This window comes from Solenopsis invicta, chromosome 2 (assembly GCF_016802725.1).
Source record: "Solenopsis invicta isolate M01_SB chromosome 2, UNIL_Sinv_3.0, whole genome shotgun sequence".
Classification (NCBI taxonomy): Eukaryota; Metazoa; Arthropoda; class Insecta; order Hymenoptera; family Formicidae; genus Solenopsis; species Solenopsis invicta.
In genome coordinates, this window is record NC_052665.1 from 1,301,024 (window position 1) to 1,326,818 (window position 25,795).

General features: G+C 39.0%; 1 protein-coding gene across 5 annotated transcripts in view; it reads right to left on the reverse strand.

Moving 5' to 3' along the window:
- Positions 1 to 25,795, reverse strand: part of LOC105196443 (teneurin-a) — a 480,887-nt gene that overhangs the window by 361,234 nt on the left and 93,858 nt on the right. For all 5 annotated transcript variants that reach the window (XM_039446048.1, XM_039446047.1, XM_039446051.1 and 2 more), the window contains exon 2: positions 4,238 to 4,273. The gene's annotated coding sequence lies outside the window, so the exon portion shown is untranslated. The remainder of the gene's footprint in view (positions 1 to 4,237; positions 4,274 to 25,795) is intronic.

Sequence of the window (25,795 nt, forward strand, 5' to 3'; positions counted from 1 at the left end):
AAGCCGGGATCGCGAAAATACGCGGAATTAGTGGACGATCCGTTGAGAAAAGTTGCCGCCACCACGCTATTCTTCTTCCATTTCTACCAATCAATTTCCTTCGTCGTCTCGCGCCCGCCCCTTCTCGCACCCGGCCGAGTCAATTTAATTCTGATTAATTACGTTTTAATTAATACAAACGCGTTTTCCGAACAATCTTAGGCTGAGTCTGCGGACTCGAGGGAGGGCCCCCTTTGCAAACGGTATACGTCTTCCTTTTTTTTTCTTTGTACTTACTTCTTCGCTTTTATCTTGAATGAAATCGAGGCAGGATTGTCTCGGAAATCCGAATGAGAAAGACGAGTGACTCTTCAATCCGGGGTCGGGTTTTCCCTGCCATAGCGGATTAATGGAAAATAATGGCCGGCAACGCAGAATTGCGGTCGAGGAATCTCGTTATTTCCCTGTCGGAAACCTGTCGCTCATATTTATTTGTGACAGAACTGTTCCGGTACAAATATGTTGAATTCCGTCCGATAATTGCCTGAACACGACGACTACAATCGCTTCGTGTCGCGTCATTTGTAATTTTTTCCGCCGTCACCGTTAAAGGCAGGAGTAATATATCTAAAGTTAAATCGAGACTAATTTAAAAAAATACGATTTAATCGGCAATTTTCCTCGCGCGATAGCCGAGTCGCGAGGATTTGACTCTGGTTCGGGATTGTACGCTCGAGAGCAAGCGGAGAGGATGAAAGAAGAAACAAATCCCAACTGGAAAATCTGTTGATAGATTGCTGCACGGGAAAGAGCAGCACAATAGTGACATTTCCGATATCGCTTTATATCAGTTACGTATGTAGCCGGAAATTATGAAGATTGTCATTTTTGCTAAAAAAATCATTCGAATCTAATGACCTAATGGTAATTACTATATACATGATATCGTATCTGTGAAATATATTTGTTCAGTATGTCAACTGCAGTTACGTGACTAACAAAAGAAGGTAAATTATTCCTTCGTGGATCTTCACGTTACACAATTGTGCTTATATTACCGTGAATCTGCCATATCTCATTTCGTTTTACCGTATCTTGTGTGTAACCAGATTAAACGCGCGCAGCACGTTGCTTCGCATCCGCGCAATTGCGGGTATACGCTTTCAAGTCTCATCTCTCATTTCTTGCATTAGTGAATTTCTCCGCGCACTACTCGTAAAGGTAAAATCACGTTACAACGAATATTCAAAAGTTGAAAGCTCCGAGCGGTAGTAATAATTGTTCATAGCAGATGTGCGGGAGGCGGACGATCTTCTTTATCTCGGCGAGACGGCGGCGGCGGCGGCGGCGGCGCGGGCGCAGTCGGTTATCGCGGAAGAAAACGCATGCGGCAACTGCTCCACCTCGAGATTTCCCCGGCGGTGAGACGCGGAAAAACATTTTCACAAAGAAACTCATCGTCTTGCAGCTGTAGGTAACGTCGGCGGACTGCTGCGGTGCCTCCTCAAGATAATGTTAATATCCAGCTCGGTTTTGTAATTGGCAATTATTTTAGCTTACTCCGCTCTTTGTTCTCCGACGTTATCCCGGCGACGGTGCTCGGCCGGATTCCCCGAAGAATCCTCGAATGTGCCTGCAGCTGCGCCCTTTACGCAATCACTTCGGGGCTAAGCCGCCGTCGCCGACTCCTCCGTATCCCCGGCGGCCTGGAACTTCTCTTAACGCGAAACGTACGTCCCATTTTCCGTTGAATCTCCCGCTACCGGCGGACGCTGAGAAAATTCGGGATCAGGATTTTCCAGCGACTCTCTCCCGCTGCGCGAGACTTACGCTAACGGGACGAATATTTTCGCGAACGTTATCGCGAACGGTCGCACCGACGACGACGACGACCACGACGACGTTCGTTCGTTCGTTCGTTCGTTCGTTCGTTCGTTCGTTCGTTCGTTGCCAGCGACGCGCGTCCACCCACGAGGAAGACGGATAGTCAAAAGCGGCATCGAGATCACGACCACGATGTGCGCGTTTTAGCGGTAAATGCGAGGCGTGGCTTCCGGACTTTCGCGTTACGGCGGCGGTGCGCTATCGAGGACAGGCATAAATCTCTGAACCTCGTCTGGCCGCGAATGAGCGCGTGGAAGTGCGCGTACACCCCAGATCTCTCTCTCTATCTTTCTCTCTCCCTTCCTCTTTCTCTCTGCGGCGTACGCGCGTACAAAAGCGAAAGGTTATTAACGAGCCTAGATTAAACCCGATAACACGCCGCGGCGGTATCTTTTGGCTCATGGCGATGCATGAGGCGCCCTTTGCCGGCACGGCGCTGCGCCGCACCGCTTCTCTCCCTCGTTATCCATTTTCGCCGTTAACGTTTAATGCATTCCCCGAGCGGGACTGGTGCGCACCCTGTGCCAGTCGCAAGCCTTGCCTCCACAAATTTTGCAAAACACCGATATAAATCGTTTGATAACGCGCATGGCCCTGGGCATCGATATATATACAACGCGGGAGTCGACGGCAGGCAGGTGGAGCACCAGCAGCAGCAGCAGGGTACGGGGATGTGGGAAGAGGGTGGGTCAGCTGGAAATTTGGCGATACGCCAGGCGGCACCGACGACGTTACGAAGTGCGCACTCCCGCACACCAGCCGGTGCATCGCGTCGTTCGGTGCCGACCGAACGTGTCGGATGACGTAGCCGATATCGCTAATTGCAAAAACTACCACCACGGAACATCGCCCGCTGCGCCGCGCCGCACCGCACCGTGCTTTTTAACCCGCGCTAACCAGCGCGCATCGCGCCGCGTCCGGTTTTGAATTCGATGCTATCGCGAGTAATTTAGACGTTTCTTTTAACGCGAAACCGCAACGCCAGCGATGTCGCTCGTCGATGTGCGGAATTTCGCGGAAACTTTTCTAATATCCATTCACACCGGCCCGTTAGACATGTTTTCAACTGGCACTTGCTGTGTAGCTCGACGATAGAGCGTGAATATATTTTGACGTCACTTTCAATTAATATGGATATGAAAAAGGAAGAGAGAGAGAGAGAGAGAGAGAGGTGTACGAATATATAATAAAAGGATTTAAAAATTTTCAGCCCGTGAAAATTCATACCGCAGTGCGATAGAAAAATATGAAAATATCGCCAAATGTATCGGACTTATTCAAACGAATAATACTACATTTTTTGAAGGAATATTAAATAAAATAGAGAACCGTGACTGAAAGGTGCTAAAATTAATTCATTCAAATAAATTCGCGCTCGTTACGTCCTCCATGAATTTCAATCTTTGGAATGGAAAAAAATCCACGCGAGATGAGACAATGCGAAGAAGCTTTTCCAAGGTCTGTGCAGCGACGCGGACACTTACGGCAATTAAGCATTTCTCTTACAGGATCCACAAACTCTCTCCGAGAAAAAACTAAATAAATACAGGACCGCGCAGCAGAGTTCGCCTTGCACGGAGGCTGGCCGCGAAGGACGAGGTCGATGTGGATACGTGGCGGTTGGTACTGCCAGGGAGCTTGTGCAAACACAAAAGCTCACGGCTGAAGATAAACAGTGAGACTGTAAGCTGCAACATACCTTCGGGCATTGCGCGGTAGGATGGAGGTAGGAAGAGCAGCAGCAGGAGAGAAATACACGGACGTCGTGAGCGCCCCTTTCGAGGGGTGAGAGGACAGGAGGTAAGACGCGCGGAGAAAGCCCTGGCGAAAAGAGCCAACCTATAACGTTGACACCTATACCTAAGAGCCGAAGGCAGCACCCCTCTCCTCCGCCTCTTCTGTGGAGGTCCTCTGTAAACTTACGACATTAGACCGTCTGCGGAATAAACTCTCGTCTTAACGGCGAAAGTATACATGACGCGTAATCCACTTTGTTTCTCCTGCTGCGTTTCTCCTGCGCGCGATTTCTGCGTGACGCAGGAATCTTCTCGACACTCGTCGTGAATCTTTCCGAGTCTCGAGTTTGCAGCGCACTCCGGAATTCGCATTCGCGAATTTCGCACGAGCGAAATGGTCGAATAAAAGCGTCGCTCGTAAAGCACAAGTAAAAACTGCATTTACGCTTTACCTTTTAACACGCAATGCGTAACGTTGAAATTACATAATATAGTAATGACACGCGCGTACGTGATATATATTATATACATATTAATGACTAGAATATTTGATAGAGTTGAACAAATTTTAATTTAGTTACTTTCTCGTGCAATTATTGGTTTTGCAATAGATTTAATTAAAATATCGTGCGTCTTACCTGTTGTTGTTTCCGTTGGATAGATCAGAAATCGTCCTGCAACAAATACAAATAATATTACTAATTAGTTATTGTTAATATAACTAATAATAAAGTAATTATGCCATTTCACTGAATTGGAAATAATAACATAATGAAATTTATTAGCCGAGCTGACTTTTCATTTTAATAATGCAATATGTTAATAATGCAAAACAAACGAAAGATATGATATTAACTGCGAATTGGATTATTTCTAACGCTTCATCACGTTTAGTATAGTGATATAATTATTAGAGGAAATGTAATTACATCGTTTATTTTAATATATAGTACATTACATTTCTCTTTTTCCTTTAATCGAGTAACTGAAAATTTAATTTTTCGAAAACAATGATGGGTGAGAGTATATTTTGGAGCAGCTAATCTAACTTGAAGTCTTAAACTTGTAACTGGGTTAGTGGACGCGTGCTCATCGCCCATGACAAAGGTTTGCACTTCAAAACTACGTGACGTAGCTTACATTCATGCTGCGTGTTCTCGGAAAAGTGACGCGTTGGTCATTACTTGCAGCCACGAGTACTCGATTGCACGAGGAATAATTAATTCAAGCAATGTCATTAAAAGTATAGCGAAAGTTAAAACGTGCTAAATGACACGTTTATCTCAGTAAGCTCGTCAAAACGACACTTTCGTCGCGATAAAAGTAATTCGCGGGTGGTATGAACACAATTATGAAATTGAATAAAACATATCTCATTAAAGAGATATCACGAGTCATTTACACACCTGGTTCTCTCTGTTTTGTAGCGTGGTAAAAATTAACGCCAAATAATCGATAGGAATCGCGCACGGAAACGCGAAGTAAAAAGGAATGCGGTTAGAATGTTTTTTTTTTTACACGGCACACAGCTGATAGCCGCAACGATTATCCATCGAATTTATCACGAACGTATCTCCCCGAGGCCTGCATGTGTCGGGCTCGTGTATATAATTTATTATCACTTCGCGTTACTAAAAATGCCTTTACTGATTCATTCGCAGACGCATAAAAACCACGCCGTCATACATTACTCCATGGAGACCCTTGTATCCACTTTACGCACACACAATCAACTCTCCGCTATAAAGCGCGCCTCACAACCCAGCAATATTTTTCCCTCCACTTTTGCGTTTCACAACTTTGAGCATGAATATAAAAGGCAACGGAAGTCTTGGGAACTTCATCACTATATTCTTTCATCAACTTGTTATCTCATCAAACATTTTACGGCATCGTGTCTCGGTGGTCAATTTTTCTACATTATTTCTCTTAAACTTACTGCATATTTAACGGTCTAAACGTAATTACAACAGATTTTCGCTCACAGCGCCGATATTCAGGACCCAACTGGAATATCTCCTAGCTCTCATTTCACAATGATTACATGACTTCCTGGACCAAGTTTCCGTTATTGTGTGTAAAGTGGCATGCGCGGATATAAATAAATTTCGTTCGTAGCATTCAGTGGAGCCAAGAAGTCTAAAGCTAACTGAAGTTGTACCGAGTTTGAAACTTGCTCCACGAAGCACAGAAGCAGTAAGATCTTGCACAATGCGTTACAGGGTGTAGGGCTCCCTTGTTAAAGATTAGCACGATTCTAGAAAAGCTCTTCGAGAGTGAATGAAAGACACGAACGGGGATATTGTTTTCTTGTCGCGTGCTTGGAACTAACTTCGAGTGGGTAACAGAGATATAGCAGAGTAGAAGCAAGATATCGCTAAAGAGTGAGCCAGAGAATTCCAAGATCAATAAAGAGAACTTTAATCAAGACTAAAGTAATAATGTCACAAAGAAAAAACGTGTGTGTGTGTGTGTGTGTTAAAATTAGATCTGGAGCTTGTGTATGTTCGCGGCGATAACATTTTTATACTTTGAATATAATATTGAAGGATTGAAACAAATGTAACGATCCATTTATATCCCAACTTAAAACGTCTGTTCTTATAACTGTCTTCTTAGGAAAATTTTACGTTGCTATAATTGGATGGACTAAATTCGACGTGATCAATAATATTTTACTGCAGTCTTAATAATTTTTGTTCATTATAAAAATGTTACAATCTGTTCATTTTAAAAACACAATGAAATCTTAATCAAACAAATTGAAAATTAAATAAGTAATAAAACCTGCATCTTGCGTAAGAAAACAAAAAAAGTTAAATGATCGCATTTCGTGTTACGAAATGTGTACGATTTCTGTAAAATTTTTAAATGTCTACGCAATGTGAATTTTTAAATTAATATTATATTTTATTAAATGAATTACGTCATAAATTACTTATGATAATCTAAAATGCTTTTATATTTATCATAATTTTTGTACGGTCATAAATATTTAATATTTGCATTTGATAAATATACGTGTGCATGTACAATATTTTTTACAAAAAAAAATAATTAATATTGATATATGTATACATATTTGGAAACAAGAGCATTGACCGTGGCTTGTAATTACAAATACAAACGCTTCATTAATTTTTATCCGTTACGTTAAACGCACACATACATCTTTTTCTGATGCAGTGCGTACTACAAATCACCCTGTTAGAGCGATTAATTGGGTCAAAATCATTATCGGTCTCTCCTCTGATATAATTAATGATCGCGACTTTGAACAGTTAACTTCAATTACTGGATCCGCACCGCATTCATTATTGCACTTACGAACTGTACACACGCACACGTGCGTCTAGACATAATCTCGTTAATACTGGAAGACGATGTTAGTTATAGCGGATCATTTAAGCTACTCCACATGCGATTCTAGTGTAATTATAGATACAATTTACAGAATATGTGTAATAATAATCTTACGTAGCAAATCTTAATGTAAACTTTAATTTTAGCCATGCCATGTTGGTCGTTTATATGATTTTATTCAATAAATAAACGCGCCTAAGATATAATTATCGTATTATTATTAAATTTTTTTCGCATATAAATGAAAAAGCAAATCAATGCGTAAATCTACGTTACAATGTACAATTGTATAGAAAAAATTTGTTTCTCGGGGAAGCATACATCCTATATATTTCAGAATTTAATAAAACTAGAACAGCACACGTGAACAATATAAAACGATCGGAATAAAATAATTTTCTACCAGCTAGCCTGGAAAATTTCATGGAATGGTGGATTACCGATACATGGAGTACGTACGAGACACGCGCATTAAGAGGTCAATATTTAATAGTGCGACGATCAATAAATGAACGCATTGTTTTCTGAAACGTATTTTCGTGCTTATTTCGCGGCTCGTTGAGCTCGCGAGCCGTTTTATCGTTAATGGAAACGCGAGAAATTAAAGCTGGCACGTTTTTCGCGCGTATATCAATGAGCATAAGGTATCCCGGCTATGTCCGTCGCGTCGAAGAAAAGAATTCCGTTCAGGTTGCATTCGGACGACATTTACGTGCAAAGCGTACGCGTTCATCATTCTTCTTGGAGTTTCTCGTATCGTCCCCCGTCTTACCGTTGATGTAGTCAGAAGGCAGCGCGTTCTACACACAAAACAACCCTGTCCCGGGAACATTCCGGCGCACGTACACCCCCGGTACGATACCCCTTTGCAAGGAGCTCGACGAGCGCGAATGCTGGGTTTCGTTCGCAGTGGCTAGAAGAGGGGTTGGGTCTCCAACAACTTGAACAACTTCACAATAGCCCCGGCCTTTGCACGCCACTCGCGAAATAAACTTTACCCGCGTAACTTTAAAATTGATGATCGTGCCACCGACACATGTAAGAGTAGAGAAATACAACGTCCGTCAATGACAGTTTATCGACGCGGCTTAGTGCACATCTAGTATTGTACGGATCGACTAATTGCTATTGGTCGTGCGTATAATCTTCCATTGGATTTCCTGATGGATGTTATACGTGAACGATATGTCTACGAGAGAGAGAGAGAGAAAGAGAGAGAGAGAGAGAAAGCTTTTTCAACCGGTTGATGTCTCTCACAACGCTCGAGGATACTAAAACAGAAGTAAATATAGGCAACTACAAGCTCCTGCTGATGCCACTGGTTGTACGGCAGTGAGAAAATTTCAGATCTGTCCGAAATAGCAGTTGGACTATCAGACTATTTATGTGCGCCCTTGGTTTGGTTTCATTGTTACGAAAGCGTAACTCGCCGCGCTGTACTTAGATGCAAAAACATGTGCATTTCAATGGAATCTGAATCAAAGTTGAATTTAGAACGGACATGTGATGTGATATGTAAATGTATCCTTCCTGTTACATAAATGATGAAAGAACTGCGGAACGCGTCGTATATAAAATGCCTCGTGACTATCATAAATGTTATAGATTAACGATATATTTTCGAGATTAATTAGAATCGACATTTTTAATACGAAAACATACTACATAAATCAAGAAAATGCAATTAAATTCTCATAAAAAATTTAATGGCGACTTAATTTTAGTCTCTTGATTTATTAACAATTTATTTTATTTTGACATTTTGTTTTATGAGAAACAAAAATGGGGAGAAAGAATAATAACAAATTAATCTATTCATAAATATTATTTTTCCAAACAAAAACAAATTGCGTTTGAGGCAGAAAAATTAGATTTTAATTGAGACATCAGATTTAATGTGCGGTAACATCCCCTTTATCGAGATCAATTTGAAATATCGAGAACGGAAAATATACGGCATACATTTATTTTATAATGCGCGTTAAAAATTTTCGTGGCAGCGACAAATTGCCTGGCTCACGGTGCTCAGTGTTCGTTTTTTTTTTTTTTTTTTTTTGTGGCGTGCAGCATACTGTTGTGTACACGCGGTCACTTGCTGTCATTTGCTCGGCAGAATTTGAACGCGAGATACTCCGTGTTGTATTACTACTCGAAACGGAATCACGAATAGTAGGAGACACCAAACGCGATTCTCTACGATTATTATAATTAGCGATTATCAGCCTGCGTTATTAATTAACTCTCGCGATTAATGACGCGTAAACGTATCGAGGCAACGATTATTTATCGAAGCAGATATTTCGCGCGATTATATTCGTTTAATGTGGAAATCAGAACGATAGGGGATGGGAATTATAAATTGATGTTTCCGTTGCTATATTTACGGACGGTAATTATATCTTTAACGATGCTTGGTTCATAATATCTTGTATCGCGTTTTGAATTTTTTGCTGAATTAAATTTTTAATTTTTTCCATTATTTTCGAATCAATAAATTGATGTACGCATCGCTCGATTCGAATAAAGAAATATTGCATTATTAAATAATGTTTGTTGGAAAATTTGTTTATTTGAAACGTATTACGGATATAATACTGAATTTTAATTGTGTATATTTTTGGATAATCTTTTTCGCGCGCGTCTTAATTAAATATTAATTTATATAATTAATACTTTATAAATTAAGAAAAAAAGTAAATGCAAGATTTTCCGATATCTATATACCGCAGGCGTAAAAAAAGAAATTTATAGATACTTATCGTATTTTAACTAACTCATTTAATGATTATAATTGATTATATTAATTATAATTATTTATAATAAAGCCAATTTTATCTTAACTTACCCAAATGCATCGATAATTTGATTTTATATCGTTTTTAAGTAAAGTAAAATCCATATTATGTCGGGAAATAGAATTCTTTTACATGGGATTATCTCTCTCTCTCTCTCTCTCTCTCGGAAAGTTAATCAGTTATATCAATTATATATTTGACATAATTACATCTGAGAATCAATAACAGATCGATAGTGCTTGTGCAGCTACAGGTCTGAACATGAACACTATGCGATACTATTAATCTACTTTGATCCCTTGTAATTTGAAAACCATTATAACTTCGACATTTTGACTCTAATTAATCATCACTTTACTAATATTTTACATGGTGGTTGTAGAATTATGCAAAAGTGCATGTACTATTTTTATCCCGCGTTCTGTCACGACGTATTTTAAATTGCGAAAAAGAAGATTAAAGGAAATTAAATATTTAATTTATTTTAATTAAACTGAATTATTGGAATGTGCAAAAACTGTTTTTTTTTTTTTTACTTTGCCGTGATCAACTAAGCTAATACAACGCCACAAGAAAATCGATATTTACCTAAGCTTAAGTCTAAGAATTTCTCGTAAATCATTATGATCATAATATCCGGGAACTGCTATTAAATGCGTCGTAATTGAAGATGATAAGATCAAACATCTAATGAATTACTAAAAAGGAAGTTTCGCGGCTAGTTAATTCTCTAATAATCTTGTTTTAAGTACAATCCATATTTCAATCGTGAAAATGTCGATAATAGAATATGACACTTTTATAGCTCTGCCTGTGAATAAAAAAATATATTTAGAAACTTTTTTTTCTATATTGCTAGAAAATGCGTATAACAGAAAATTGATATTGGAAAAATATTATACAATAACGTGTAATATACGTGAAAAATAATTTTGCTATTACTGTGAAAAAAAAAAAATTTATTAAATTGCGCAATGTTAAAAGTTTATCAGCGCAGCCTCGCGTACTTTTGGTTTAATTATAACTATCTGGTACGGAGAGTGTGGTTGCTAAAAGTCAGTCATGAACGTACGTACGTCAAACCAAACGAATGCACTGTAATTTAAATTACCTATTTCAGACCCGTTAGCCCGGTTTGCTTTTCTCCGCTTTGATTAAATGTTTCAACATAGCGTGGATATTTATGAGATTACTACGAACGCCGTTCGGCCAAGCGTCGCTTTAAACGATCGAATTTTCCGGGAAGTAGGGTACAAAAAAGATAAATACAACTGGTCCATAGGAATTCTAACATAATTACGCGGCGAAGCGTGGATCTTGGTAGTACAATAAGTGTGGTACGTGCCACGTTTGCACAATGCGTATTAATCCAATAATTACGTACTAAAACCTGCGCCCATCCGAGAAGTAGCTCTTACACCCACCGCACATCCCCGAAAGCATGCATTAACAATCTAAGCATCGCGCAGATATTGACCCATGTTTTACGTTTATTTATTCACGCTGAATGTACATACGCGCTTTACACACAGGTACACTCGCGAATTCCATTTCCTTTTAAGATAATTAATACCGTTGCTGAATATAAAGCCATTAGGTGATATATATGCGTATCGATCTTTATTCCGAAAAACAATATTTCAGTGGAAAAAGTAAAATGTTTTTTTTTTTATGTGACCGTATTAAAATGAAACTTTTATTCTTGCATGTTGTAAAATCGTGGTAATGAGTGACAGAATATTGATATAACGTTATTATCGTTCATAGTAAATCTCTCTCTCTCTCTCTCTCTCTCTCTCTCTCTCTCTCTCTCTCTTTGTGCCCCATCCCAACCCTTTCTCTCTGACAAGAGAAATAAGCTTTATTTTTTTCATTTATATATTTTGTTCGCTCTGCCACGATTATCAATATTCGCAGAATAGATAGCATGTTGGGTGGATTCAAATATCACATAGTGATTTCTCGCAATAGTTGAAAAATTGTTTCATTAAATCAAATATCGATTCTGCTGTTCGGCGGAGCGAAATAAAGATAATAACAATTAGCAGAGCTGTAGTTATAAATCATACCATGCAAATCATGGAATTTATATTTATCACCGGACAAATCTCTTTCGTGACAATAAGAGACGCTGAATGTTTCTAATAGTCGTAACTAAACTAACGCTGAATACGCAGTTTGGACTAAAACCAAGTAAAATTAAACGTCAATTTGCTCTCAAATAAAGTCTGCATTATTATCATGTAGCGTGACATCGTCCAATTATCTTGTGCCATGCAAAGAGGAATTATGCGAATATTACGTCGGATAATCTTGGATATCTACAAAAACATACAAATATATAAATAATTGAGATATTCCCGGTAAAGTAGCAATAATAAGATTTTCGTTCATTCGCGCTAGTGCAATAGTAATGACGTAGCTCATTCATGATAGATCGTTCCACTTGGAGCAAATTGCAATAGCCGTGGAATTACACAGTAACAAAATAGATGCGTTAGAGATTTAATTCGCTATTGCGATTCGATTGTAATCCAATATCGCGACGGTGTATGACGTCTTATATCGCTTGGTTATCAAGCTCCATGTACCTATGACGATCTATACCAAATCCTGAGAGAACTGCATTGTGGCGATATAGAGCAGAAACAAGACGATATAGCTCTATCGCGAGGCGGAGTATGCGCGGGGAGAGGATAGCAGTTACGGCATACGGTAACGCGCCACTATTGACAAACATCTTCATTAGCTCCGGTTGCCTGTGTACTGTCTGCCTACAAACGTTGTATATATGCCGTGAAGCCATTCTCTATCTACCTGAGCATACCTGCGCATACCTTCGGAGCTGTAGACACGGACAGTAATTTGCCAGGATTGCTACTTGATGCGAGTTAAACCGACACGTCCGCAATGTCTCGACCTCCGCTAAATCTTACGGCACATTATCGGTGCTGAGCGAAACCGTTGGGAAATCGTGCGTCGACTGCGGTCGTCCATAAATCGAGGGACACTTTAATCCTAATTCAGGTCCCGACGTCGTACTGCTTACTTTGGCCTAGAAATGCATTTATAAAGCTGCCGTTTGGAATAACGGCCTATCGACACTTATATCGCACTCTGACTAATATCACATTCTGAGATATCGATAAGCAATTAAAGACAACTGACAATCCCACGCAAATATAGATGTTGCGTTCTGTTTATTCCGAAATAGATTTGTTAATTAGCGAACTATGATGTAACATCAAAGCGCGATTTGTAATTTTAATTTAATGCGTCTAAATAATTCAGAAAATATACAATTATGCGATGCGAGTGTTATGAAAGCTTAAACGTGAGCTTCAAAATCTGTAACATCGATCAGTTGATGCACGTGATAAGGCAAATAATTAATGAGCGCTTGTGTCATAACAAAATCTGTATATAGATCATACGTATTGTAATATTATGATATATTACCTGTAATAATTACTTTACATCGATCTCTCGTTTGTTTCATCTCATTTGCGTAAATTACACTATTAGTATTGCTCCTCAATAATACAGAAAATAATTAAAAAAAGTAACTCGAAATATGACGATGGTGTCTGTAACATGATAATTTAATATAACTTGAATTTTGCAACTTCCGCTGCAAGCTTCTTTTGCATACGAAAACGATCGTGCATATTGCATTAAATAAATAATGCAAGTTACAATGTTTATGCTGCTTGATCAAGAAGATGCTTTTTATATACATATTTCTTTCTCTTTAAGAAAAATCTTGAAATTATAAAATTATTTAAATTGGAATCTTATTTATGTCGCTGGCAGATCTCGTGATAGAAAAGAAGACTAAATGAAACATAAATTGATATTTCGTCTATGAAAAGGTTAACGCAATACATATATAAAATTGTTAAAATACTGCTTAATGAAATATGTGATAATGGAATCACATTAGTTTTTATTATGAATTTATAACATAAACTTTTGCGCGACAAATAAATACTGTTATCGTGTGATTAAAATAATAGCAAATTATCATAAACAGAATAATCGGTTTTTTAATCAAAATACGTATGAATATAACGAACACAAAGTTATTTTAAATTGACCAATTTCCTGAATAACATTAATGGCAAATGAAATAACATTTTCATTTTGCAAACATTTGATTTCGTAATTTAAATTAGTTTTATTTTAAGAAAAGGTGCCAAGTCTTTATTATACTAGTACACACCTCTCGGAATAAAATCGGATAAAACCTCGTTTCTATTTTTTTGTGGATGGATCGGTGAAAAATCCAACATGTATTGTGAGATATCTTTTTTCATTTTATCTCGAACGATTGCCATCTGTTCAATTTTTGGATGCATGAAATACATTTTTCAGTTTTATTCGGCTCAGAAGATCCAGGAAAAAAAAATAACGGTGTATACGTTCTCCTCAATATAAAAGTATTTCGTCAAAGTACGTCACATGTTTTTATATATAAACGTAAAAAAAAACTATTCTCTAGACGTTACATGAAAATCCGATATACGAACATACTTTGTGCCAATAGTAATATATTTATACGTGTTCGAATATCTTACATGTGTCAAATATAGTCAGAATTATCCCGATGTTTGAAAAGGCATACAACTGACTTGATGAGAAGGCTGTTGCTGCAATCGGACGCTGAATGTATACGAGCGCAACATATCTGTAGCTACGGCGCAAAGAGATAATGGTCATAATTGTATTACCAATTCTGTTTGTCGCAACAAACGAACTCCATTCGTGCCACTGTCTCGCGTGCACCTCACTTATTGTCGCTAACACAGTTGCGTTCGCCATTTTAAACTGGTTCGTACAGTGCAATAATTAGCGTCTCGGTACGCGTGCTTTCTTTTAAATCTGTATAAGCTGAATTCCAAGCATTCTCTTTTGTCCAAATTAAGTGTCTATACTTTAAATCCAAATGTGTAAAAGGTACACACTTAGATTTAGAGTATGGATAATTAATTTGGACAGGCACTGCATTTCATTCGATAGTGCATTCGACTGCATATACTTGCGATATTATGCATTTTCAGGAATGATTAATAAGGATGTCAATCATAATTATTATTATTACACTGATCGCTCGGACAAGAACAATGACAGTAGCCAACGACTACAACCAAAAGGAATATTCACGGTATTAATAAATTAGTTGGTGATAGGCAAGCACGATGTAACAGCGTCGTTTATCACGAACTTGTCCATTCATCGTTACGAGGATTAGATTAATTACCGAAAAGCCCGATAAAACGGCGTGCCTGGCACCTAAGTGCAGCACGGGCTCGTCAATCAAGCCGGAAAGTAATTCTTACGCGAATCTCCAACACCAGCGGGCGACGAGTGCAATGAAAACTGCCAAGAATGGCACAGATAAAATATGAGGACAGTACTTTTCGTAACGGTATGCGTTGCATTCGAGTCGCGTTGGATGCGATAAATCTTTTTATTCTTATTAATTAGCAATATTTGTTTTATTTCTATAATGAATCGCGCGATTAAACATTGATGATAAATATCGCAGGTAGAGTCCCCTTGATCCGAGCGATGACGACGTGAGTGAGGAATCGACGTGTTTTCAGTGCGATGAAAGAATTGCATTTCTAACGTAGCCCCGCGCGTCCAGTGTCCCCATTTACAGGGTAGATCCTATCGACGATTCCGACGACACATTGCAATCGCGCGTACAGACACACGCGCGGCCCCGGTCAAGCCTGGATCGGTCGCATCGATAGGCGGCGCGCGGCCGTACCATTATTTCCGAGAATAGCATCATTTTCGATACTATTACCTCGAGTACACCCGCACGACAGTCCAACGGATGGATACAATGGCGATGTTTGCGCCATGCGGGAGTGGAGACATAGCATACGTAGGCGCGAGTATAGATTAGGCTGATGGTGCTGGGTGGTGATGCAGGAGCAGGTCTGGCCAGGCCACGATATGCTTACGAGATTGATAATGCCGGCACGTCGGGATCGAATGGCTGCTAGATAAGTAGAATCCGATATATAGATGACGCTCTACTCGAGCGTACGTACATACATAGCGCTATGCCTAATTGCTCGTAAATGACGGATCACGATGTCAAGTCGGGAGGTCAAGCGACTCCTCGACGGTGCCTCGGCAACCGGGTTCTCTCCCGCGACCCTGCCCCGCCGTCTAATCCCTCCATACATATCCCTATCCATTCGATTTTGAAGCCTGAAATCGGGACGTCGGCTCTCGCTACGTCTCGTTGACGAGCACGGTTCTGCCTCTGTCACTGTCGTTTTAGGGATTTAAATGTGGGTCATCCTACCCTTTGTCGATTACGAGGCATCCGTTCAGCTCGCCGAATAACGATGTGATGCTGTGGAAAAAATTTCGAAACAAAAAAAGTCCATCTGCATCCGCCAGATTGTAAAAAGCGTACGTCAAGCGATGATGGGAATATGTTTGCAATGGCATCGAATTATAAATAGATAATATAAATTAGATGGCGTATAATTGGGCGATGTGCGGTTTTACGTGCGTAGCGTGTGATATTTATGCATTTATTTGACGTTGCTTTTTTCGTCCCGATTTTCAGAAAATACGACTCGCAATTAACCTCCGCTGCTTAATGTGTGGCATAAGAGCCATAACACGGGATGACGGGTACATTCCGGCCGCGCGAGAGTCTCTTTAAGAGCGAAATTTTACACTTTTATAGCGTATGACTGCACAGAAATGCACTCTACGACACAAATATCGCGCATATGCATTTTGAGTATGCTTGACCATGGATAACGCGATAAACTTTACGACCCGAAGCTCGTCGCTCGTAATGGATTTGCAATATGTTGCAAACGGAGCGCGGGACGCGCGACATGCGGCAGCATGAAAAGTGTGACGGCTTGCCATCAGGAAAATTAATATGGATAGAATTATTTGCTGGAATTTTAAACTGAACCTCAACAGCGCGACTTATTTCGCAAATGTTCATATTTATTTATAGAGGTATATTGAAACTTGGCTGTTACCTCTTTACCTAGAAATGTCTTTTTTTTTACATTTCTAATATAAATTTAATTTTCAAATCGTCTTCAATTTTCGCAGTCTTTTTATTTTAAGTTACATGACAACATGACACTTTTTATAAAGCTGAGTTGATATTTTTCCCAATAATTTCTTTACAGTTTTTTCAGGGGGGAAAAGGGTTAATATTTAATAATACGTGATATTACTCAATCTTGTTCAATTTAGAATTGTGTTATGATTGAAAATTAATTCGGCGCGCAATTTATTGAACTTGAGGAAAGTATATAAAATTACATAAGTAATACAAGCACGAAGACTTAGCTGCGACCGTAGAAGGCATTCTTGCTCAATTTGTATTGATATAACAACGGTCAAAATATCTCTCTCTACTACTTTCTATAAAATTCTTTGCACATCTCTTCATAATTTAAAACTATTTATATATAACCGTACCATATTATTTTTGAACTACGTACCCTTATATTTTGTTACATCACGTTAGAAGCGTCGTCAATGTACCATACGTAATTGACGAACATGATCGATGCATCGGAAGATTATGATACTCATTGTATCTCCGATAGTCGTAGCGGAATGTCGGCTTCGTCCAATAAGAGTATCCTTACCGTGAATTGAATCCATCTATCAAGTCCGGCCGTCATGATTGGTACTTAAGGGTGGTTTGTTGCTCGGCTTAGAACAAGATACCTTGATTGAATAGCGGGTGATATACGAGCGCGGATAACGAAAAAGACGGCGCAAATCTGCGGGCTCAAAAAGTTTAGCCGATAAATAACCTTTAACGAGCATCGCGATATAGATACGAATTCGATAAAGTGCAACGCTCTCGAGATAACGTTGGTGCACCCCAAGAATTTCGTTACCGCCGTCATTTCCAGAAAAATTATTTACAAGAGAAATTGCTCGATTCCAAAATGAATTAAATCTAATCGTGTTAATTTTATGATGTGCTTTAAAAACGGTAAAATAAGACATTGTTCCATCTATCAAGATGAAATACATGTATTGCGATTTAAGAATAAATTTCAATTTGCACAACCTGAATTAATATTTGCAAAACTTGAATGTAATTGCAATTTTAAATATTACATAATAAAAATTTTTAACGAATCGTCCAATTAAATTTCCGTATATTAATGTAGATTAAAGTTTCTCACATATTTTATACTCTCTGTGAAAGCGAAATATTTGCTTGTCCAAATTTCAACTTAAATTAGATCATAATCCTTTAATAGTATTAATAATATTGAAATTAAATTAATTACTATATTAAATTAATATCAATATCATTTCATTGCAATATATTCAATTATGTGATTATTAAAACCGTTATGTTCAGTTGCGCTTTAAGTGTAACCAAAGGAAAATAAAATAAAATTGATATTAAAGGAGTAATGGAAAAATTGACATTCGTCGATAAGCATTTTATTGCGTATTTTATTCACTTCTATTCACCGCGAGCGCGTATTTTTAATATTTTCCCGACTCGATATTAATTGTTCGTACTCGTGACAGTGTTGACAGCACGAGGAGTTTCGTTACTAAGAGATGCATGCATTATCCTTTGTTCCATGATAGAATATGCGGCTTTTGGTACCGACCAGCATGAAGCAGTACATACGTCATTGTCCAACGGGTGTTCTGCGGTGGTAATTGTCATTTGATCTCGGTAACCCTCCCATATATACGTAGCGCCCACAGTTCCTACCCGCCTCGCAGACATTCATCATTTACAGACAATTGCCTCAACTTGCCTTGCACGATGCGTAAGCTACTGCTAGGTAACCCTAGTGAGACATCCACCGTTCATTGACGTAATATATATTCCGCATGCGATTGCAATCGTAAGACGATGCGCGCATAACTGCGACATGTCTTTGACGGGATTTCGTCATCTGCGGAGTGTAATACTAATTGACTGCGGCCGATCGATACCAGAACGATATTCCCAACGTGGAAAGAAAACTCGCGCCCGCCGTTGCGTGCGCAAATGATTACGTTGCGGATGTTTAAATATCAATATTATCTTTTTGAGAAATAAATGCTGTATTTCCGATCGCGGTAAAAGTACCGCTGAAACTTGGCGAAAGGTTAATCGAGGCATTAAGCAATTCTATCATCATTTATTTAGCCAACATTTTCGTCAGAAAATTCTAAATTCGCTCGCACCTATCTTAATAATATTATGAATTAATCGAAGCTTTTAGCGTTTAATAAATTTATACGTTGAACTTCTTATCAAATAAAATAATAAACTGTCTAAGCTTGTTTACGCACCGTGAATCAAAAACCTAGCAAATTCTGGAAAATAGTTCTAAAATTCATTTTATGGCAGAGAAAGGAGATAAAGTTATCTATTATTCAATTTTACTGTTTTAAAAATTTATCAATTGATAGTTCCGAAATGATATTAAACCATATATCTTCCAAAGACGTCTCCGTTCGCTGTGATATACGCGTGCTCACTTTAGCAAGAAGGACTACAGCGAAGATAGAGAATCTCGGAGACTCCATCAACAGTCTATTTTATAAAGCTGTTAATTAAGGACAAGACCCATGGTCACGTTGCGCGTTAGTAGGAATATCTTGGAACGCCTTATGAATATTTATATACAGCAGGCTGCTGATAATTATACTAGGAGCCGCTACATAAGTCCCCTACCGTTTACGTCTACTTACTACTTAAAAATTTATTATCCTTTAGTTTTTATCCTGAAATAGCAATTAAAATAAAAAAAAAAACTTAGCTGCACTTCGTTTTATTATAGGTTAATGAGAATTAAAAAAATCCAACGGAATACAAATATAATATCTATACGCTTTCCGAGTGAGATTGACGTGATCAAACCAACCGTTGCAAAATCAAACCAACCGTTACGCGTTTGTTAGCTAAGGGAGATGGTACATAAACGTCCGGAAAAACAACACGTCAAGTTGTTGAGCTTAATTCGAAAGCGGAAAGGCTACCGCGAACAATGTATAATTAGGAAAATAATCTGAAAACTCAGGTCGTGAAGAGGAATGGGCAAATTACATGCACTAATTATTTGCATAAATATTTATGGTAGAGTTACTTGCTTGCAAGAACACGCGCATTTCGTCCGTATGCCAAAATTCAAAATGCATATGCTGTAGGTAAATGGAAATTAGCAAAATGTGCTTCTGAAATTTTCGCGTAATAAGATAGCGAAAATCAGCTTAACGCGAAATCACCGTGAGATGCAAATCCAGATTTTTACAGTATGGGGATTTGCCGCTGAGATCTCTGCTCGCGCGAAATATTCGCCTTGGCGCATTACTAGTCAGACACCATAGATCTGAACGGGAGCACTCCAAGGCGGTAGTCTAAATCTACTGCGGTTTTGCCGTGAATCTCGGAGGTAACATACCGAGAAACTCTGTTTACGGCCGAATCCTCAGGATCGCTAAATCCAGGTTACTCATTTCCTCTACATCGACCTCGATGCACGAAAAGCGTTTTAATGAATTCTCTCGCGCGAGATGAGCCGCTAAATGCTACGCAAATTTATGAGAGAGCGAGGTACGTACGCGCCACATACAATAATAATAATAATTTTGCAAAAATAGCAAAAATGAAATAATTTATAATATAATATTTTTTAATGCATTCCATATATTTAAAAATATTAAAATGTTAGAGATTAGAGATAAATTAACCATTAAAAATAGATTATGTATTTTTTCACGTTTCTCTCATATTAAGTTAAAAAAGACTTTGATTTTTTTTGTACAATTTGGAATAAAATTTAAGCGTAATGCAATGTAGAAATTCTCTCTCTCTCTCTCTCTCTCTCTCTCTCTCTCTCTTTCTCCTCCCCTCTCCCTCTCTTCTTTCTAAAATTTTGAAATAAAAGTTCAGCCTTGTATAAGTACGAATATAAAATCACTGCTTCTCCCACTCGGAGATGAGCTTACCCGACCGGAAGTTATTATGAAGCAGAAACGAGAATAAATCTCGACGTAAATCACAAGCGCGAACATTCCTTGGAATTATTCGCGTCGTGGATTACGCGTTTGCGTTCGAAGTGGACGTGCGCTTAGAGAAGGCGAAAACTCCTTGCCCTCCCGAGTTATGAGGGCAGCTCAAATTCGTATCACGCCACCTGCGTAATATCGGCTGCACAACTTATCGCTTTTCGCCGCAACGTTGACCAACGTAAATAACGCCTGTATCACTGGACATATCCGTTTCATCGTCCGACCGTTTCTATTTGCCTTTCAACAAAATCAAGAGACATTTCGTCAGATAGAGCGACGTCAAAGCTGCGTCATTTTGCTGCGAGCAAAGAGGAACTTTTTAACGCCACACATGCCCTACAATTGCGCAAAAATTAAAAAACCATTCGTATTGTCATTGTATCAATCTATACAATTTGCGCATCATTACTGCTGTTATATAGGTATATCCGCAAGCTTAAATCCTTTCTTTATTAAATATTTATTGAAACGCCAAGTATTACAGCAGATTAAAAAAAAGCACGTATACTCGTAGAAATGCAGAAAATATATAGATTCGTCTAATTAAAAAAATACCTTTATAATACAATGATATTGAGGACAATTTCTTGAGAATTGCAACGTTTTATAATACGTGCATTATTTTATATACGAACGAAAAGAAACGAGAAATTAACTAAAGAAAGATAATCCCATTTCTATTTTTGCGCCGACAGAAACAAAGAGGTAATAGTAATCTTTGAGTTTAGTTAACGAATTTTATCGCAATTAGCTTTATATTGGATTTGAAAGATATAAGAGGTTCCTGAGAATGCAAAAATAAATAAATGTATTGTCAAGTTATTCTTTATATACATATTGTATTGAACGTTAATAATATATAGAAAACCGCGACGGCTGTTTTATAGTAAAGAGTATTTTAAAACAGTAATTGGATCAAACCCTATGCAAAAGTGGAAAAAAGGAGTGTTTCCTTTGATACGTTTCATTAAGCTCTGCTAGGATTCTAAAAATATTGCATTGCTCAATCCAGTTTGCCGTTCCATTATAACGATATAGTACATTCTTTTTTTCCTACGATTATACTTTACAAGTTTTTAACGAAGAGGATATCATCGTGTCTCTAATGTATTCCGCTTCATTAAATGAAGTCTCTATTTCGAGCTATCATTAACCCCGATAGATACGAAGAAAAAAAAGGGGGATGGTAATAAATACCAATCTCTACGGTGCGTAGTAGTCTCAGGGCAGAAATCTCTATTAAGCCAGGAAATCGATTATGTCTCCGGCAACGGCAGCCGCGCAGTCATTCTAAACTAAACAAAAAAGTCGCTGATGCCTTGTCGGACTTCTGCTCCTGATATGCAAACGTAAGCTCTGGCCAGAGGTATATATACATATACACATATATCTATGTATGTACGGCGAAAGGGTCCAGCAGATGTAGGATTACTGCTGCACCATTGCGAGAGGACCTATAGCGTGTGGTCCCGAAACGGTTCTGTGCAGAGGAGAGTTGCAGGAACCGAAAGAGGGAATGGTATAGCGGAGAGGAATGACGAGGAGGGTGGGAGGGAGGAGAGGAAGAGGAAAAGGAAGAGAGTACGGTTTCACCCGAATGCATCGATAGCACGGTGGCCCAGTTCCCTTTCCCTCCTTCACCTCCTTCTCTGATCCCTCTCATTTTCTTGCTCTCCTCGTCTATCCACCACCCTCTCTTGCAATGCTATCTTTGTCGATCTGTCCGTTGACATCTAACCGATTATTCTTTCTCTTACCTTCTCTCTTCTCTCTCTCTCTCTCTCTCTCTCTCTCTCTCTCTCTTTGTTCTCTCACAACATCCCCGAATTTATAGGCGACCTCGTCGCTACACATCCGCGATTCAATAGAGTTACGATGATATGGAAGTAATTTCGGAAGTCCTTGAAATTGCATACGAAGAAAGTTGTACGGTATGTCTGCACTGCAGGGGATACATATATTATTGTTATTATTACATGTTTATAAACTATGAACGTACAAGCGATTAAGATCCATTGTTATCACACTAAACCGTAATATTTCGTATCTCTCGTAAAGACAATCGTACGAATTATGTATTATGTATCGCGCATACTTGAACGCAGATAACATACATGGCTGTGACATAGTGACCGCAATGCATACGGTAGGAACACTTGCGATTAGAGTGGAGGTTCACAGTCGCCACGAACACAGAATTATATTGATTGCAACACTCATCAACGATTAATTTCTCTGGAGCTCTATCTATATGCGATGTTAGCACATATACTCCAATATCCTGTGGAGTGCACAATTGCAAACCGCAATTCTGGTCCACTGAATGATTCCGAGAGCCGACATAATGTTTCCTAGTAATTTAACCGAACATATGCTTGTATTGTATATCTTTGTGAAACCGTAAAAATCGTGGGAAAATCATACGTTTGAACATTCGGTTAAAGAAAATAAAGAAGTAACTATATCACGTAACGCATTCAATAAGTATTATCATTTTACGTTAGTTTAAGTACACGAGTTGGGCTTGTCGCGATTTTGCATTGCCAAACATTTATTTTTAATTATTAATATCGGATGCTCGCGTGTGTGCGCGCGTATCCTCGTACAACTCAATAGTTGAACAAACTCACACGATGCCCAAATTAACAAGCATACAACGAAGACAGTGCACTCAATATTTCAATTAAAATCTATGGCAGTTTGCGGATTTGCGTCACAACGGTCTTACTATACGAACGTTTGACGATGTTCGATCCGCACATTGGACCGCAAACCTCGAGGTTACAAATTATTCGCAATCACGCAGAGTGGTTTCCCTATATCCTTCGATGGCATGTTCGTGGAAAATTAATTTGGTTCCGAGCCTTAGTTGCAACGTCGCGTCCGAAGATTCATCGTGACGCGTTCAAACTTGCATATCAGAATTAATTGAACAACCGCTGTTAATACGAGAAAGTTTACAACTTTCAGGCATTCCCTGTAACGACGTCTTAAAATTCCCTCAATGATTCACGATTGACGTGCATACGCGAATAACGCAATTTTCAAAAAATTTCGAGCTCAACGCTTTAAAGCGTATCAGATTATCGAAGCTTCCCATTTTCCGCTTATTATCTACTTTATCTCTCCGCGCTTTTCGGAAAGAGCGTACAATCTTTTGCCTCTCAGCTTGATATAGGGCTTGATCGGGGCTTGGTTTATACCCTGGCGTCTGCATGCATACAGATATCTCCAACGTATTTTTTTCTTTCGCGATATCCGTCGACGCTGGCGAATCGCTAACGGTATCCAGTTAGCCGCGCGGCAGATCCTGAGCAATACTGGCATTACCCAGCACCTTAATGGTTGTACCGAGCCAAGTTCTTGGCCACCGAAGAAACGACCCGCTTTACTATAAATTCCAGATAAGCCGAGGTTTATGGACGGCGTGTAGTTAAGACATCACGCTCTCGCGCGCATGAACGCACATCCCATCCGTGTCGCAGAAAACAAACAATCCGCGCAACTGTCTTTGTTCGTCGATGCTAGTTGAGGGTTGATGACTCAATGGTACGCGCTGTAAGTAAGGAATATTTCAATTCTCGCAGTTTAATCGTAACGCCATCGATTAGATTTCAGATGAGAAGTCTCAAATAATATCGCTTTGTGTATAATAAGACTTGCTATATTTACATGAAATTGAGACTAATTGGAAACGATTGAATACTTCAGTGTGTGTGAGAAAAGGAAACGTTTATCACACACACACACACACGCGTGCGCGCACCCACGCGCGCACACACACGCGCACGCGCGCGCACACGCACACATCTGGAAAAATTATCATGAAAATTTTATATATAATTTTCCTATATTTAAATGTAGGGCGATGTATCATTTTATTTTTATTAGAATATTCAATAATCAGAGATGAAGCAGCAGAATCGAAAAGCGCAATTTATAAAACGATCGATATTTAAATGCTCAGATGGTAGTCGAAGGGCTACGAGAATGAAAATTAATTTCGCCGTCGATGCCTTTTCGTCAGCATCGGTGCAGCTTTAATCGAGAGATTTTATTTTTGCCGGTGTCGGTCGTAGTGAGATTAGTTAATCAACGCTGAAGATTGGCTGCTTCCGTCGCAAGAGGTGCGTCGGGCCTCCTTCAAGTTTTAGCGGCCGACGCGACGGTGTCTCCGGGCTACGTTTGCCTTCCTTAAACTTGAATTTTTCATCTAATTCCGACGGAGGGTCGAGCAAACGACTACGCGTCAATTTCCGCGCGGATTAAATATTAGAGAGGTGAAGCGTCTTTTCCTTACCTCTCTCGCAAGGAGTCACGGATGAAAGAAGACTTGGAGGGATCCGACACCGGGAGACGAATGGTTGTAAGATGCGCCGTGTGTTAGGAACGATATTCGATGCGAGATGACGTTTAGAGAGTTAGGGTAGTTTTCCTGACGCGGGGAAGGAAGAGTATGCCCGATGATTTAACGGCAACATAAATATTGCATCTTTTCGAAAGTTTCGACGGCGCATCGAATGCTGTAATTTTTAAAGATAAACGGCGATCACTCGGTCACTGCTACGAAATCGAGGAATATTGTTTGTTAGTAATCAAATTCTGCGCACTGAGCGGTGTTTCATGCTACGCACAATGATTCAAATCAAATTTCTTTTCAATACTGCTGTTACTTCATATTCAAAGAATGTTCGTTGAATATTTAATTATGCAATTACTTTACGTACATAACGAATGGAAATTTATTAAATGCACACGACTGAGAAATACGTTATAAATGGAATAAATTGATTTAATCAACTGTAATAGTATTTACACGTGAAACCGTGCATTTGATGCGAATTCGTTTAGTTAAGTGTTACTTGTGACATTTCATATTTCTATCGACAGCTAATTACAAACATCAACGCTCGGGTGAACACATCGTGTGCATGTTATTAATTACGCGGATGCATTTATCGCACCAATATGTAGTGACAAACAGCGTAGATT